The 12,909-nt window shown below is 53.1% G+C and overlaps 1 pseudogene across 1 annotated transcript; it reads right to left on the bottom strand.

Annotated features, from left to right (window-relative positions):
- Window positions 1-362: 362 nt before the first annotated feature.
- On the bottom strand, window positions 363-865 carry LOC114888536 (annotated as a pseudogene). The gene has a single exon (XR_003791814.1). The product of XR_003791814.1 is annotated as a high mobility group protein B1 pseudogene (transcript).
- Between the last annotated feature and the right edge of the window lie 12,044 nt (window positions 866-12,909).

The following is a 12,909-nucleotide window of genomic DNA, read 5'->3' as shown; positions in this document are numbered from 1 at the left end:
GGCCCGCGTACCGCAAAAAAAAAAAAAAAAAAAAGACACATTCGGTAGTGTGTTAACTATACAAAAAAAGACACTGTACAGTTTAAAAACAAATCTTACACAGCCTTACATTTCGATTTTTTTCTTTAAAAGGAGTGAGTTGTGTACAGGGGGATTAAATGCTTTATAGACAAGAAAAAAAAAACTGCGCTGGAACCAACTTATTCATCATCATCGTCTGTGTCTTCCTCCTCTTCCTCCTCTTCCTTTTTGCTTTTTTCAGCCTTGACGACTCCCTTGTTTGCTGCATCAGGCTTCCCTTTAGCTCGGTTTGCAGCAATATCCTTTCCGCACTTTTCCTTCAGCTTAGCAGCCGTCTTCTCCTAAGGCTGCTTGTCATCTGCAGCAGTGTTACTCCACATCCCTCCCGGTTTCTTTGCGACATCACCAATGGATAGGCCAGGATGTTCTCCTTTGAGTTTTGGACGACACTCAGAACAAAACAAGAAAAAGGCCGAAGGAGGCCTCTTGGGTGCATTGGGATCCTTGAACTTCTTTTTTGTTTCCCCTTTAGGAAGGATAGAAGTTTTCATTTCTCTTTCATAACGGGCCTTGTCCGCCTCTGCCATGTCTTCAGACTTTCCTTTCTCTTTAGCAGACATGGTCTTCCACCTCTCTGAGCACTTCTTAGAAAACTCTGAGAAGTTGACGGAAGCATCTGGGTGCTTCCTCTTGTGCTCCTCCCGGCAAGTTTGCACAAAGAACGCATATGATGACATTTTGCCTCTCGGCTTCTTAGGATCTCCTTTGCCCACGCTTAATTATTTTTCCTCTGCGAGGCACAGAGTCGCCCATTGCCCGTCCGGCTCTCACTTGCCCCGGCGCTGTCTCTCTCAACTATTATTCTTATATCACAAAAGTTGTACTAACTTCTGTGTGTTTATTATGCGTCATGTTGTAAATGCTTCGCAGGCATAAATTGATTTAATCTTCATAACAATGCTATGATCTAGGTACTGGACTCCCCATTTATCAGATGACAAACCTGAGGCGCAGGGTAAGTGGCAGTGCTTGCAACCACTATGCGCACTGCCTCTCAGAGAATGAGGCATGGGCCCCAAAGTGGGAGATGGCGAGGGTAATTTTTATCAGCGCAGGGGAAATAAGTTCACGAACCATAAATAAGTGAGCTTAGCATCATTCCTGGTCAGGTTTCAGAGTCTGTTATTAAAGAGATGGTTTGGGGGTACTTAGAAAAGAAAGAGATAGAGGGCCAGCATCAGTGAGTGAATTCCCTGGGAACCCATCCTGCTGGGGGAAGCTTATTTGCTTTTCTGATTGGTCTTCTAGACTAGAAGGTAGGCTGGGGGTGGTAAAGCAGGAGACAGTGGTTCTGAGTTTCAGCAAGAAATTGTTCTTTTCTTCCCATCAAAGCCTGCAGGTGACACAGAGGAATGTGGGCTGGGGGGAGGGCACAGCTAGGGAGGCTGACGAGTGGGCTGCCCTTGCTGAGTCTGCTCAGTGTGTTCATGAGGGACTTGGTGAGGAAGGATGTAGACAGCATGCCGGGGACATTGCCGATGGCAGGAACCTGGGCACCATCCCAACGGACAAGATGGCACAGCTGGACCCGAAGTGCCCTGGAGGCTTGGAGTCCAGGTCCAAGTCTAGAAGGTACAGTTTAACAGAAATAAAGGAGACAATCTTGTCTGCACCTGGGCAGCAGGCTGAGGGCATCAGCTGTCTGAGAGGTTCCAGTTGACCAGAAGCTTGGGTATGGCCCCATGTTTTAAGAAAATGCTCGTGTCTTGGGGCTGCAAGAGCTCAGGCAGAGTCCAGAGCTGAGAAGGAAAGTGCTATTTTGTCTCAGACTAAGAGGGATGCTCTATCATTTCCTCATTTATTTTGTGGACAGAGATTGAGCATGTTCTTCTGCTAGTACCATGCTGACGTTACCCTTGAATGGCTGAGCAGGTTACATTTTGGGGTGATGGGCTAAGCTGCTGAAGGGACTCAGAGGGTGGGTTGGCCACCTGCCTTCCTTTTTGCTTTCCACCCTGCTCCAGGTCAGGCCCTGGGGTTACGATGCCTGGTCTTAAGGAAGACAAGGGTCCTGCCTCCAAGGGACACACATTCTAGTGGGAGAGACAGACTATAGACGCATAGACAAGAGAATATCTTGAGATGACCAGAGTACTGAACAAACTGAAACAGAGCATCAGATAAAGAGCAACCAGTGGGTGTGTGGGGAGTTTGGAAGAGGTGGATGGCCTCTCTGAGAAGGTGACATTTGAGCTGAGTTCTGAAGGACTCAGGGGGCAGACCTATGGAGAAGCTGCTGGTGAGGGGTGTTGAATAAAGGCTGGGGAGGGGCACAGGAGATGGGAAGTGAAACAGCAGTTAACAAGGCCCTACCTATGTTCCAGAAGCAGGAAGCTGTTGTGGCCAGAGCAGAGTGAGGCCATGGCCAGCAGATGGAAAGGATGCAGCTTTCCATGCAATTAAATGGAGGGCTTTTTAACATTTAGAGCTGCCCGAATACAGCGTGGGCTGCCCCTGAGGGACTGGGCTTCCCATCACTGAGATGTGCAAGCCATATTCAGAGGCCGCCCTCCGTGGAGGTTAGGGAGGAAGACTCAAGCGTCTCAAAGGCTCCCTAGGGCACCCTTCCTGCCTTCAACCCCTTCAAGTTCAGGAACACCCTTGGTTTGGCCAAAGCTGGGAGGATGGCTGTGCAACGAATGAATGAAAGCTCCCGGCTGCCAGGTCGAAGGCGAGGGGGTAGAGGGGGGACGACGACGACAGTTTCAAGGACTCTGGCAGTCCCTGAAACCTCCCACTTCCAAGTCCAGATAGCACTGAACCCCCTCTCCATCCCCACCGCACGATGAGCTGGCGAGAGCCCCGGTGTCTTCCTCAATCCACCAGGGACCCGCAGATCTTTCCTCACCTCCGTTCCCCACCGGCCCGGGCCCCATTCTCCAGGAACTTCTGTGGGCCGGTGGGCTGTCCCCTCCTCCGCTCCCCTGGGTCCCTTGGGCGCGCCTGCCCCTCCCCGCGCCTTTGTTCCCGAGGAGCCGCCTCGGGCAGTCCCCTGGCGGCGGCGACTGGAGCATCCCGCGGGCGCCGCACCCCGGACTCGCCGTACCGGCCCCCCACCGCCCCCGCGCCCTCTCCTGCCGCTCGTGCCCGCCCCTCCGTCTCCCCCCCACTTTCCGGCAGCTACGCGGCTGCGGCGCGGGGCGAATCGGGTGGGCACTGCCGGAACCGGGGCGCAGACACAGGCGGCGGCGTCGTGGAGGGCGGCAGGAGGGCCCCGCCTCGGCCAGGCGCGGGCTTTCCCGCGGCGAGCGCGGCTCCGGCGGCTGGGGCGCGACTGCCAGGTGTGCGCGTGGCGGCGACGGCGGCGGCGGGCAGGGGGAGCCGCTTTGTGCCCGGCGAGCCGCGGCCGGGGTGCGCGCGTGCGCGCCGCGGTGACGGTGCGCGCGGCGGGGCGGGCGGCCAGGGCAGCCCGTCGCCGAGGAGGAGGGGGCTCGCCGCCGGATGGAGAAGGGGGACGCCGCCGCCGCGGGCACACGGGCCGAGAGAGCCGCCGCGACAGACTGTTGCCATTCCGTCCACGTCGAGGAGTGAGCCCCGGGCGCCGGCTTCACAGAAGGTCAGCGGATTCGGGGCTGGGTGGTAATCCCGTAGTCAGCAGGGATCAGGACGCGAGTCCGGGGTGGGACTGAACCCAGGGTGGAATTGGGGTGTATGTTGTGAGTGCAAATGCAGGTGTTTGCAAAGAGAAATCAGCTCGTGTGGACGCGTGTGAGCCCTGCGCTGCGATTCCACGGAACAGTTCAGCAGAGTGGGTTGTTTGGGAGGTGGGGTGGCTGTCCTCAGACACCCCTACGGGTGGGTCATGGCGCACACACATCCTGTATAGAGTGTGTAGCTGACCGAGGTGGAGCTCAGAGGTGGGGTGTTTACAGGTGGTGGCGAGAGGAAAAAGCCAGGACCCCCAGGAGGACCCTGTAGCTAGGCTGGGTTGGTTTGTTTTTTTCCGAAAGGACATAAACCCCACCCCATGCCCACTCCAACCTGTGCCTGTTGCAGGGAGGGGAGAGGATGGTGGGGTGCTGTGTGAGAGGCCTTTGTGGACCTTTGGGGCCGGGCCAGGATCAGCCTGATGCTCATTTCTGGAGGCCCTGGGTGGATGAGCGTGGGGTGCCTGCCTTGGGTGGGGGTCCAGGGCGTGCTGGGTGTCCTGACCCGGAGCTGGTTCAGGGGCACGTCCTTCTTTCTCCTCATCTGTTTTCTATAGCTCCTCTACAACCTTCTTAAGAAACCAAAGGGCATTTATATGCAAGTGGGGTTTGGGCTCTGAAGGCAGGGATCTGCCTCTGCTGAGTGGCCCCCATTGGAGCAGCCTCCATAGGGAATAATAGGGTTGTCCTGGGCTGGGCGCCAGGGCCCTCTGGTTCTTTTCATGCTTTGTGACCCTGGGGCTGTCCCTTAAGCCCCACGCGCCTCAGTTTCCCATGGAGAGGGGAGAAGGCACCGCCCCACTCCGTTCTTCCTGCTGCAGAGTGAGGAGTAAACAGAGAGCTCACAGCTGCCTGGGGCTGGGAGGCTGGGAGTGACTCAGGGCATGTGAGGTCCCCAGCAGTGTTTTCCCCCTGGAAAGTCCCAGCACGTCTTTGAGACCTGGGCAGGAGTTGGGGGAAGCTCTGCCCTCACCTCCAAGTGAGTGTGTTGGATTTTCTAAGTGTGGGTCAGGGTGGGTATCTTCTAGACCTGGATGCTCAGGCTTCCAGAAACTACCTCAGGTTCCTCCTCCTTTCTAAGATGTTGAGGAATGGAGGGCGGGGGGCAGGGTGTGGGGAGGATTGGATGGGATGGGGGACTTAGAGTCCCCAAATTTCTGGGCAGAGGCGGATGCTAAAGTTGAGTAGGGCCAGGGCACAGCTAGCTGGGAACCCCGCTCAGCCCGCTCAGCCCAGGCTGTTAGGCGACTTATCGGGAGGTGGCCTCAGTTCCAGAGAAGATGACCTTGCTGCTGCAGGCATCCCGTCCCCATGCCGACCATGATCCTGTCTGGATCAAGTGTGGCTGAGCCACTGTGGTTCAGAATGACTTGAACCTCGAGGGAAGGGGACCCCAGCATGGATGGTGATGGCAGCAGCAGAGCAGACCTGGGTTGAATCCCAGCTCCACCACTGTCTGTGTTTCCACCTGTGTTTCCCCAAGGCAGAACCCGAGGATGCATTCCTTTTATCTTACTACCGCTCTGTCCTGGGAGGTCTCCTGAGAAGCCTTAAGGGATGCGTTTCAGAACTGCCCGGTTGGGGAGAGAAACAGGGACGTGTTCATCCATCAGCTCTGCTCCGTCCGTGGACATTAACTCTCACATGCTTCCAGGCCCTACGTGTGAGGTCCCAGTGGGTTCGTGTGGGCACCCCGCACTGCGGCTTCAAAGACGGTCCCGCTGGGTCCTCGAAGAAGCATTGCCATGTGGCTGCTCTCAAAGCCTGCAGGGAACCGGTCATTGCAGAAGTCGCTGGAGTAGGAAGTGGGACCGAGAGTGTCTGAAGTACGCCCTGAGGTGACCGACACTGCGTGACCTTGGGCAAATTTCCTATCTTCTCTGAGCCTCAGTTTCCTTATCTGGGGGTTATGGGTATTAAATAAACTACTATCAAGTTTTTGAACATGGTGATGGGTCCATAGCGAGAGCTCTGTGAATGGAATATTTCCGTATATTTGGGAAGACAGCACCTTCTGGGTGGCCCAGATATTCATTCACTTAAGTGGAGGAGGGGGCTGGATTAGGTGACCTCTAAAGAACCCCCTCCTAGTCAGAGACTCTTGGGCTCAGGGGCCAGACACCTGACCTGGTCATTTCCTCCTGGAGCTGTGGCCCAGTCTCCCAGAAGCCCTGAACGGCTTTGCTTCGCATTCTGTGGATTGGAGGCAACAATGCCAGCTGCTCATATGTGCCTTTCCCTGGGCTGTGTCCCCTGGAGGACATGGGAGCCTGGAGGGTGGGCAGAGGGGCGAGGGAAACAGGCAGCTCGGAAGCAGGTGTTTAAAGGACGGGTGGCGAGAGGGCAGATGCTGGCGTTTGGAGCTGCCAGACGGTCATGGGCACTGGTCTGGGCCACAGTCAGTGGGGAGGACAGGGCACAGGGGTGGGGAAGGGCGAGAGAAAATGAACAGGAAGGGAGGGGAGAGCGGGTTGGCAGAGAGTGGCCCAGAATGATGGCAGAACCGGGGTTGTGGAGTGAGTCGAGGATTGGGGGGTGTCTGGAGTGGCAGGGACAGGCTGGGCCGGTGGGAGAGCGACGGGGTGGTGTGAGGGAAGGGACAGCACTGGTTGAGGATTAGTTGGGGGGGCCCTAGGGCATAAGCCGGGGCAGGTATCCTACTTCAGGGTACAGTACCTATAAGCTCCCTCCTTTTCCTTTTTCCAGTGCATCTACCTGCTCCTCCTGGGCCACCACCCACGTTGGCAGGTGAGGTGCTGTCGGCAAATACTTGGGTCCCGTTGTGAGCGGTGATTGGAGAAGGCGAGGATGTACCTCTGCCAAGACCCGTTGCCATGGTACCACGGTGACCCTTGTCTTCCTATCCTCTCCCATCTCTGGGCAACGTGGCCCTCCCCAGGGGGAGGTCGTACAGTGGGGAAGGTGTCCAGCTGCCTCTTGCTTATGCAGGGGCAGCTCAGGCTGGCAATACAAAGGTCATGGTGTCCATCCTTCTGCCTTCAGGCAAGGTCACACCTAGCCTAGGCTGGGCGGTTGCAACAGCTACTGTCTTCATTTACAGTCATTTAAAGACTCCTCTGACCTCTGTAATTTGGGACTCCTTTTGTTTTTAATAAGTTTAGTAAAAAAAAAAGAATCAGTAATGCCAGCCTATCCATCTCCTCCCTTTTTATTTTTTATTTTATTTTATTTTATTTGGCCGTGCTGTGGCATGTTTTTTTTTTTTTTTTTTACTGTGTTTGCCACCACGCTTTAGGCCTTATAGATAAGTTAGAAAGAGATTCCACTCCATCTTCTCAAGATGCCAAGTGGCCATTGGGGCTCCCAAGGCAGGTGGGACACCAAGGCAAGGATTGTGCTCTGGGGAGCCTGGCCTGAGACCTGGTTTGGGTTCTGAACTTTCTCCTGATCTCCGGGCTGGCTGGTGTTCCACCCCCTTCCCTAGTTCAGATCCAGGGCTGTCAGCCTCCTTCCTGGGTCATGCTGGGTGTGCTAGCTGGGCCCTACCGAGGCTGGGTGGCATCAGGTATGGGCACCTGGGGGACCCTGCCAATTAGATGACTGGTAGAGAGCAAGAGCTGGGGGGGGAGTGACAGGCAGTCGGGCACAGTGAGGCACACCTGTGCGTGTGTGCGCATCTGTACACGTGGGTCCCTGGAGGGCGTGTTGCGGGATCACTGTGTCTGCACATGTCTCTTTGGTTACCTGTGGTCCTCTGAGCATGTCTCTGTGTGCATTGTGGTGTGCCCCGGCTTATTCGTTTTCTTTTCTCTGGGTGTGTGAGTTGGCCATGACCTGGCGCTCTCCAGGGTCCTTGAGGGTGTGCGGGTCTGATGGCTGGTGACATTTTACCCAGCAGGATTTCCTGGCCCCCTGAGGCCCCTGAGTCTTCTGCCCTGCCCAGCTCTGCCCTCTTTCCGGGATTCCTGTCCCTGTCCCTCCCTCTGACTTGAGGAAATTGCTTCTCTCCCACTGGCTGTGTGGGTGCCCGCTGCTGTTCAGGTGGGGCCTGGGGAGAGACAACCAGTCCGATCTCCAGCCCCATCCTTCAAGCTCTGAGCTGAGGGTGACGGGTGGGTGAGCCCTGGGTGGAGGAGATGAGTCAGGATGGCTGCAGCGGGTGGCGGAAGCCAGGCTATGTGTCAGCATCTTCAGGGAGGTGTGTGCACCCCCATCCACTTCACCCATCCTCGGAGGCTTGGGCACCAGTGCAGCGGTGGGAAGGCTCCCCCACCTCCACTGTCCATATTCTCTTCCCTCGTAGCCATGCCTGGCAGTTTCTGATGGGGAGCAGAATGGTCTCTGAGGCTCCAGGCATCCCACTGGCAGCCTTGGCCTCAGCATAATCATTTAAATTTATGGAGCTCTTCCTGTGCCAGGCCCTGAACTCACAAGATACATGTATTAGCTCCTTGGCTCCTCAGAACAATCCTATGAGGTGGGTTATGAAAGCATCCCCATCTTATGAGGAAGTGGAGGCTCAGAGAGGCCGGGTCACTTCCACAAGGTCACACAGCTAGTAAGTAGTGGAGCCAGGACATGAATCTGGGTCTATTCTTGACACTTGTTGCCGTGCCCTCCACTCTTCACAAAGCTGCATCCATCTCATCCTTACAGTCTCTCCTTCAGAGAGGCCGACTCAGATCATCCCCTCTAAACAGAGCTCCCCACCCACCCCCACTCCCCTTTGAATCACATCACCCTATCGTAAATACCTGTTGTAAAGTTATCCCTCTCTTGTCCTCCACCTCTCCACCCCTAGTCCCCCCAGGGATTTGTCTGTCTTGTTCCCTGAAATACCCTCAGCCCTAGCGGAGAGCCTGGAACAAAGTAGGGATGTGATAAACATTTGATGACTGGATGAACGATTGAACACATGAAGGTATGTCTGACTCCAGACCTAAGCTCTATACCCCTTCTCTACATTGTCTTCCACAGCAGGGACCACTGCAGGGTGGCCGGGGACACAGCTCTGGAGTCAGTTCGCTTGGTTCACTGTTCTGGTTATCTGATGCTGCATAATAAACCGTCCAGAAGCTTATGGCCTGAAACAACAGTGTTGTTTATTTTGCTCAGGAATCTGCAGTTTGGGCAGGGCTTGTGGGGATACTTGTATCTGCTCTGCCATTGTCTTCTGGGGAGGCTCAAAGTCCAGGGGCGGGGATTGTCTGAAGGCTCAGCTGCTCACATGTCTGGCATGTGGTGCTGGCTGTTGGCATGAGGTCTTAGTTCCTCGCCACACGGGCCTCTCTGTGGGCCCCCGCCTGGCCAGGGAAATGATGCAGCTTCACTTCTGCCAGAGTCACAGATCCACCAGGATCCAAGAGGGGGGAGCGTGTACCCCACCGCTTAATGGAGGGGTGTTAATGTCACAGGGTAAGAAGAGCATGTGGAATGGGGATATATTATGGGATGACGGGGCCATCTTTGGAAAATACAGTCTGCCACAGCCACTTCTTTGGAGTGTGACCTTGAGCTAATTGCTTAGTCCCTCTGTGCCCCAATTTCTCCATCTATAAAGTGGGAACACCGTCAGTATGTATTGGGTTATTTCGTACTCATTGGGTTATTTAGCGGTGACTACACTTCTACCCACGGATCCCCTTGGCCTCAGGTAAGGCATTGGTCCAGGTTTTCACCGAGCTGCAGGTTCCAGCCCCAGTTCCACCCCCAACTCTCATGTAATACAGGAGGCACCTACCTGTGCAGAGTCCTTCTGGGGGTGGGGCCGGTGATGGGGAAAGAAGAGGAGACCCTGAGTGGAAAAGGGCTTTTCTGTCTCCTTTTATTATGTGATTCTAAGTCAGCCCTGCTCTCTTCAAAGGGGCAAGGGGCAGGGTTGGTGGAGATGCCACGAAGCTGGGGCTCCAGCAGGATTCCTCTGGGTCTGGAGGCACAGATCCCACGAGGAACCCCATCTTTATCCAGGGAAGTCAGGATAAGTGAATATGCTGTGTTTGAGGTGCAGGCCTATTTTTGTGTGTAGCTCCCTCCTTTTCTCTGTGCCCCTTGCCTGCCTCCGTCTGAGTCATTGTTCATCTGCCAGAAGAATGGGTCCCCAGCCTGGCTTGCCAGGCCCAGGGAGGAATCTCAGGGTTTCCTTGTCCTGGCCCAGGTTGGGGTACTCCTCAGCTGGGCATTGGCAGGGAGCCAGGGGAAATCTAGGGGTTTGCTGGAGCCCAGCCTGGCTGTATCTCACATCTAGCACTGCCCTCATTCTCTATAGAAAGGGCAGAATTGTTAAAAGCAGAGGCTCTGGGTTTGAATTCTGCTGCTGCCACCTGCCAGCCCTGTGACCTTGGGCACATCTCTTAACCTTTCTGAGGCTCCATTTCCTCACCAGGATGGAGGAATTGGTTATGGTAAGGATTAAATGAAATAAAATCATGGCGTAACTGGTTCATGGGAAATACTCAAGAAATGTTGGCAGTTATTCTTTATAGATGAACAAATTGAGGTGGAGGGAGTTTAAGCGATGTCCCCACAGCCACATTTAACGTCAGAATCAGGGCTGGAACCCATGTGCTCTGACACCAGGTGGTTGTTGCTTATCTCTTGCCATACAGAGAATTCCTCCATCCCTCAATCCCTTTTGCCAGGGGGCAGTATGGCTGCCATCCTGGAAATAAAAGCAAGAAGATGCCCCCTTTTCCTCCTTGCACTACCCAGACTTGCCTGTAGAGGGCGCCGACACCTACCTTCTCTCCCACCTGGGGAGGGAAGTATCCAGGTGAGGCTCTGCAGTAGTAGGGGAGGGTGGGGAGTGACACCGCTGAATGGGGGAGAGCGAAGAGCTGGCTTTGTGATCTCCTTTGGACAGCTCCTAGTGCCGAAGCTTTCCTACAGATAACTCCAGGGCCACCAAAGATAATGGGAGTATCCTAGTGGATTTCATTCCAGTGTTTCTCACTGGATTAGAATCATCTGGGGAGTTTGTTAAAGATGCAGATTCCATGACCCCACCCCAGAACGATGGGATCCGAATTTTAGCCATTGCACTGGCTAACAGGTGTATAGCTCTGTGCCAGACACCGCTCTGAAGGCTTAACACGTATTAACTCCTATACCCCTCCCAACAACCCTATGAGGTAGGTACCATTAGTATCCCCATTTTATAGATGGGAAGTCTGGTCTGAGGCACAGAGAGGTTGAGGAACTTGCCCAAGTTCACACTGCTTGCAAGCAGCAGGGCTGGGGTTTGAACCCATGCTATTCAAGCCCCAGGTGGGTCTCACACCTGGAGCATGTGAGAACCACTATTTTATAACACTGGGCCTGTCCCCTTTCTTGCCTCCTTTTACTTCCTTTTATTTGTCGTTATGTTAAATAGCATTTATTGTGTTTTTCTAATTATAAAAGCAAAACCTGCTTATTTCAGAAAACTTAGAAAGTTCAGGAAAGCACAAAGAAGAAAAAATCATGATCTTTAATCTCACCTCCTGAACAATATAGTCCTGAGCATATTAGTTCGCCTGTTGCATTCTCTTCAGAGACTTACTGTACCTTGTTTGCCCTGGCATCACATATGCAGTCGTCCCTCAGTATCCTTGGGAGATTGCTTCTGGGACTACCCCCCACCCCGCTCCCCTCCAGTATACCAAAATCCTGTGATGCTCAAGTCCCTTATATAAAATGGTGTAGAATTTGCATGTAACCTATGCCATTCTCCCTTATACTTTATTTTTTAAATTAAAAAATAATGGAAGATTATACTCCATTTAAATTTATTATAAAATATAGTTTGTACCTCTTAATTCCCTACCCCTATCTTGTCCCCCACCACCTTCCCTCTCCCCACTGGTATCCCCTGGTTTCTTCTCTATATCTGTGAGTCTGTTTCTGTTTTGTTATATTCATTCCTTTGTTTTATTTTTAGATTTGAAATATAAATGGTAACAGTCTTTCTCTGTCTGACTTGTTTCACTAAGTGTAATACCTTCCCAGGTCCACCAAGTTGTTGCAAATGGCAAAATTTCATTGTTTTTAATGGCTGAGTAGTAGTCGATTGTATACATATACCGCATCGTCTTTATCCATTCATATGTTGATGGTCACTTAGGTCTCCCATATACTTTCAATCATGTCTAGATTACTTACAATACCTAATACAATGTAAATGCTACGTAACTAGTTGCCAGCATGGCAAATTCCAGTTTTGCTTTTTGGAATTTTATGGAAATTTTTTTCCCCGAATATTTTCTACCTGTGGTTGGTTGGCTGAGATGAACTGTATTGTTGAGAGATGTTGTCTTTCTCTAACCTACTCCTACTGTTGGAAATTTAGATTGTTCCCAGCATTTCATAGTTATGACAACAACGAGCTGGAGACCCTCAAAAGTACAACCTGGCACACAGCTCTGATTTTTTCCCCTTGGGATTTCTAGGTCAAAAGGTATGCATATTAAAAAAAACTTCCTATTGAAGCATAATATACATACAGAGAAGTGCACAGGTTGTAAGTGTGCAGGTTGATGGATTTTCACAGGCTTGACATACCCATGTAAAACCAACACCCAGGGCTTCCCTGGTGGCGCAGTGGTTGAGAGTCCACTTGCCGATGCAGGGGACACGGGTTCGTGCCCCGGTCCGGGAAGATCCCACATGCCGCGGAGCGTTTGGGCCCGTGAGCCATGGCCGCTGAGCCTGCGCGTCTGGGGCCTGTGCTCCACAATGGGAGAGGCCACAGCAGTGAGACGCCCGCGTACCGCAAAAAAAAAAACCAAAAACAAACCAACACCCAGATCCCCAAACTGGCCATGATCTGCACTCTAGAAGCTTCTAGGCATGAAGGTAAGGATTCCGACGTGAACTGTCAAATTTCCCCCAACAAAGTGGTATATTGGTCTCCTTGGGGTTTTCTTACTTAAGATTGAGAGACAAACTATGCTTAAAAGCAGAGTGCATGGGGAATTCCCTGGTGGTCCAGCAGTTAGGACTCTGTGCTCTCAATGCCGAGGGCCCGTGTTCAGTCCCTAGTCAGGGAACTAAGATCCCACAAGACGAGTGGCGCAGCCAAAAAACAAGACAAAACACACACAAAAAACCAACCAGAGTGTATGGAAGAACCATCTGGAGTCAGATACTGAGAGAGAGAGAGACCTGGGTTCTATCTCTCTGGGGCAAGACAGACTTACCTTCAGGGTAGAAGAGGTGATCTCAGGACTGGAATCAGCAGTCAGTT

Source organism: Monodon monoceros, unplaced genomic scaffold, assembly GCF_005190385.1.
Source record: "Monodon monoceros isolate NGI ecotype Baffin Bay Population unplaced genomic scaffold, NGI_Narwhal_1 Super_Scaffold_9, whole genome shotgun sequence".
In the NCBI taxonomy this organism is placed as follows: Eukaryota; Metazoa; Chordata; class Mammalia; order Artiodactyla; family Monodontidae; genus Monodon; species Monodon monoceros.
The sequence above is the reverse complement of the archived record's forward strand: the minus strand, read 5'-3'. Positions and strand labels throughout refer to the sequence as shown.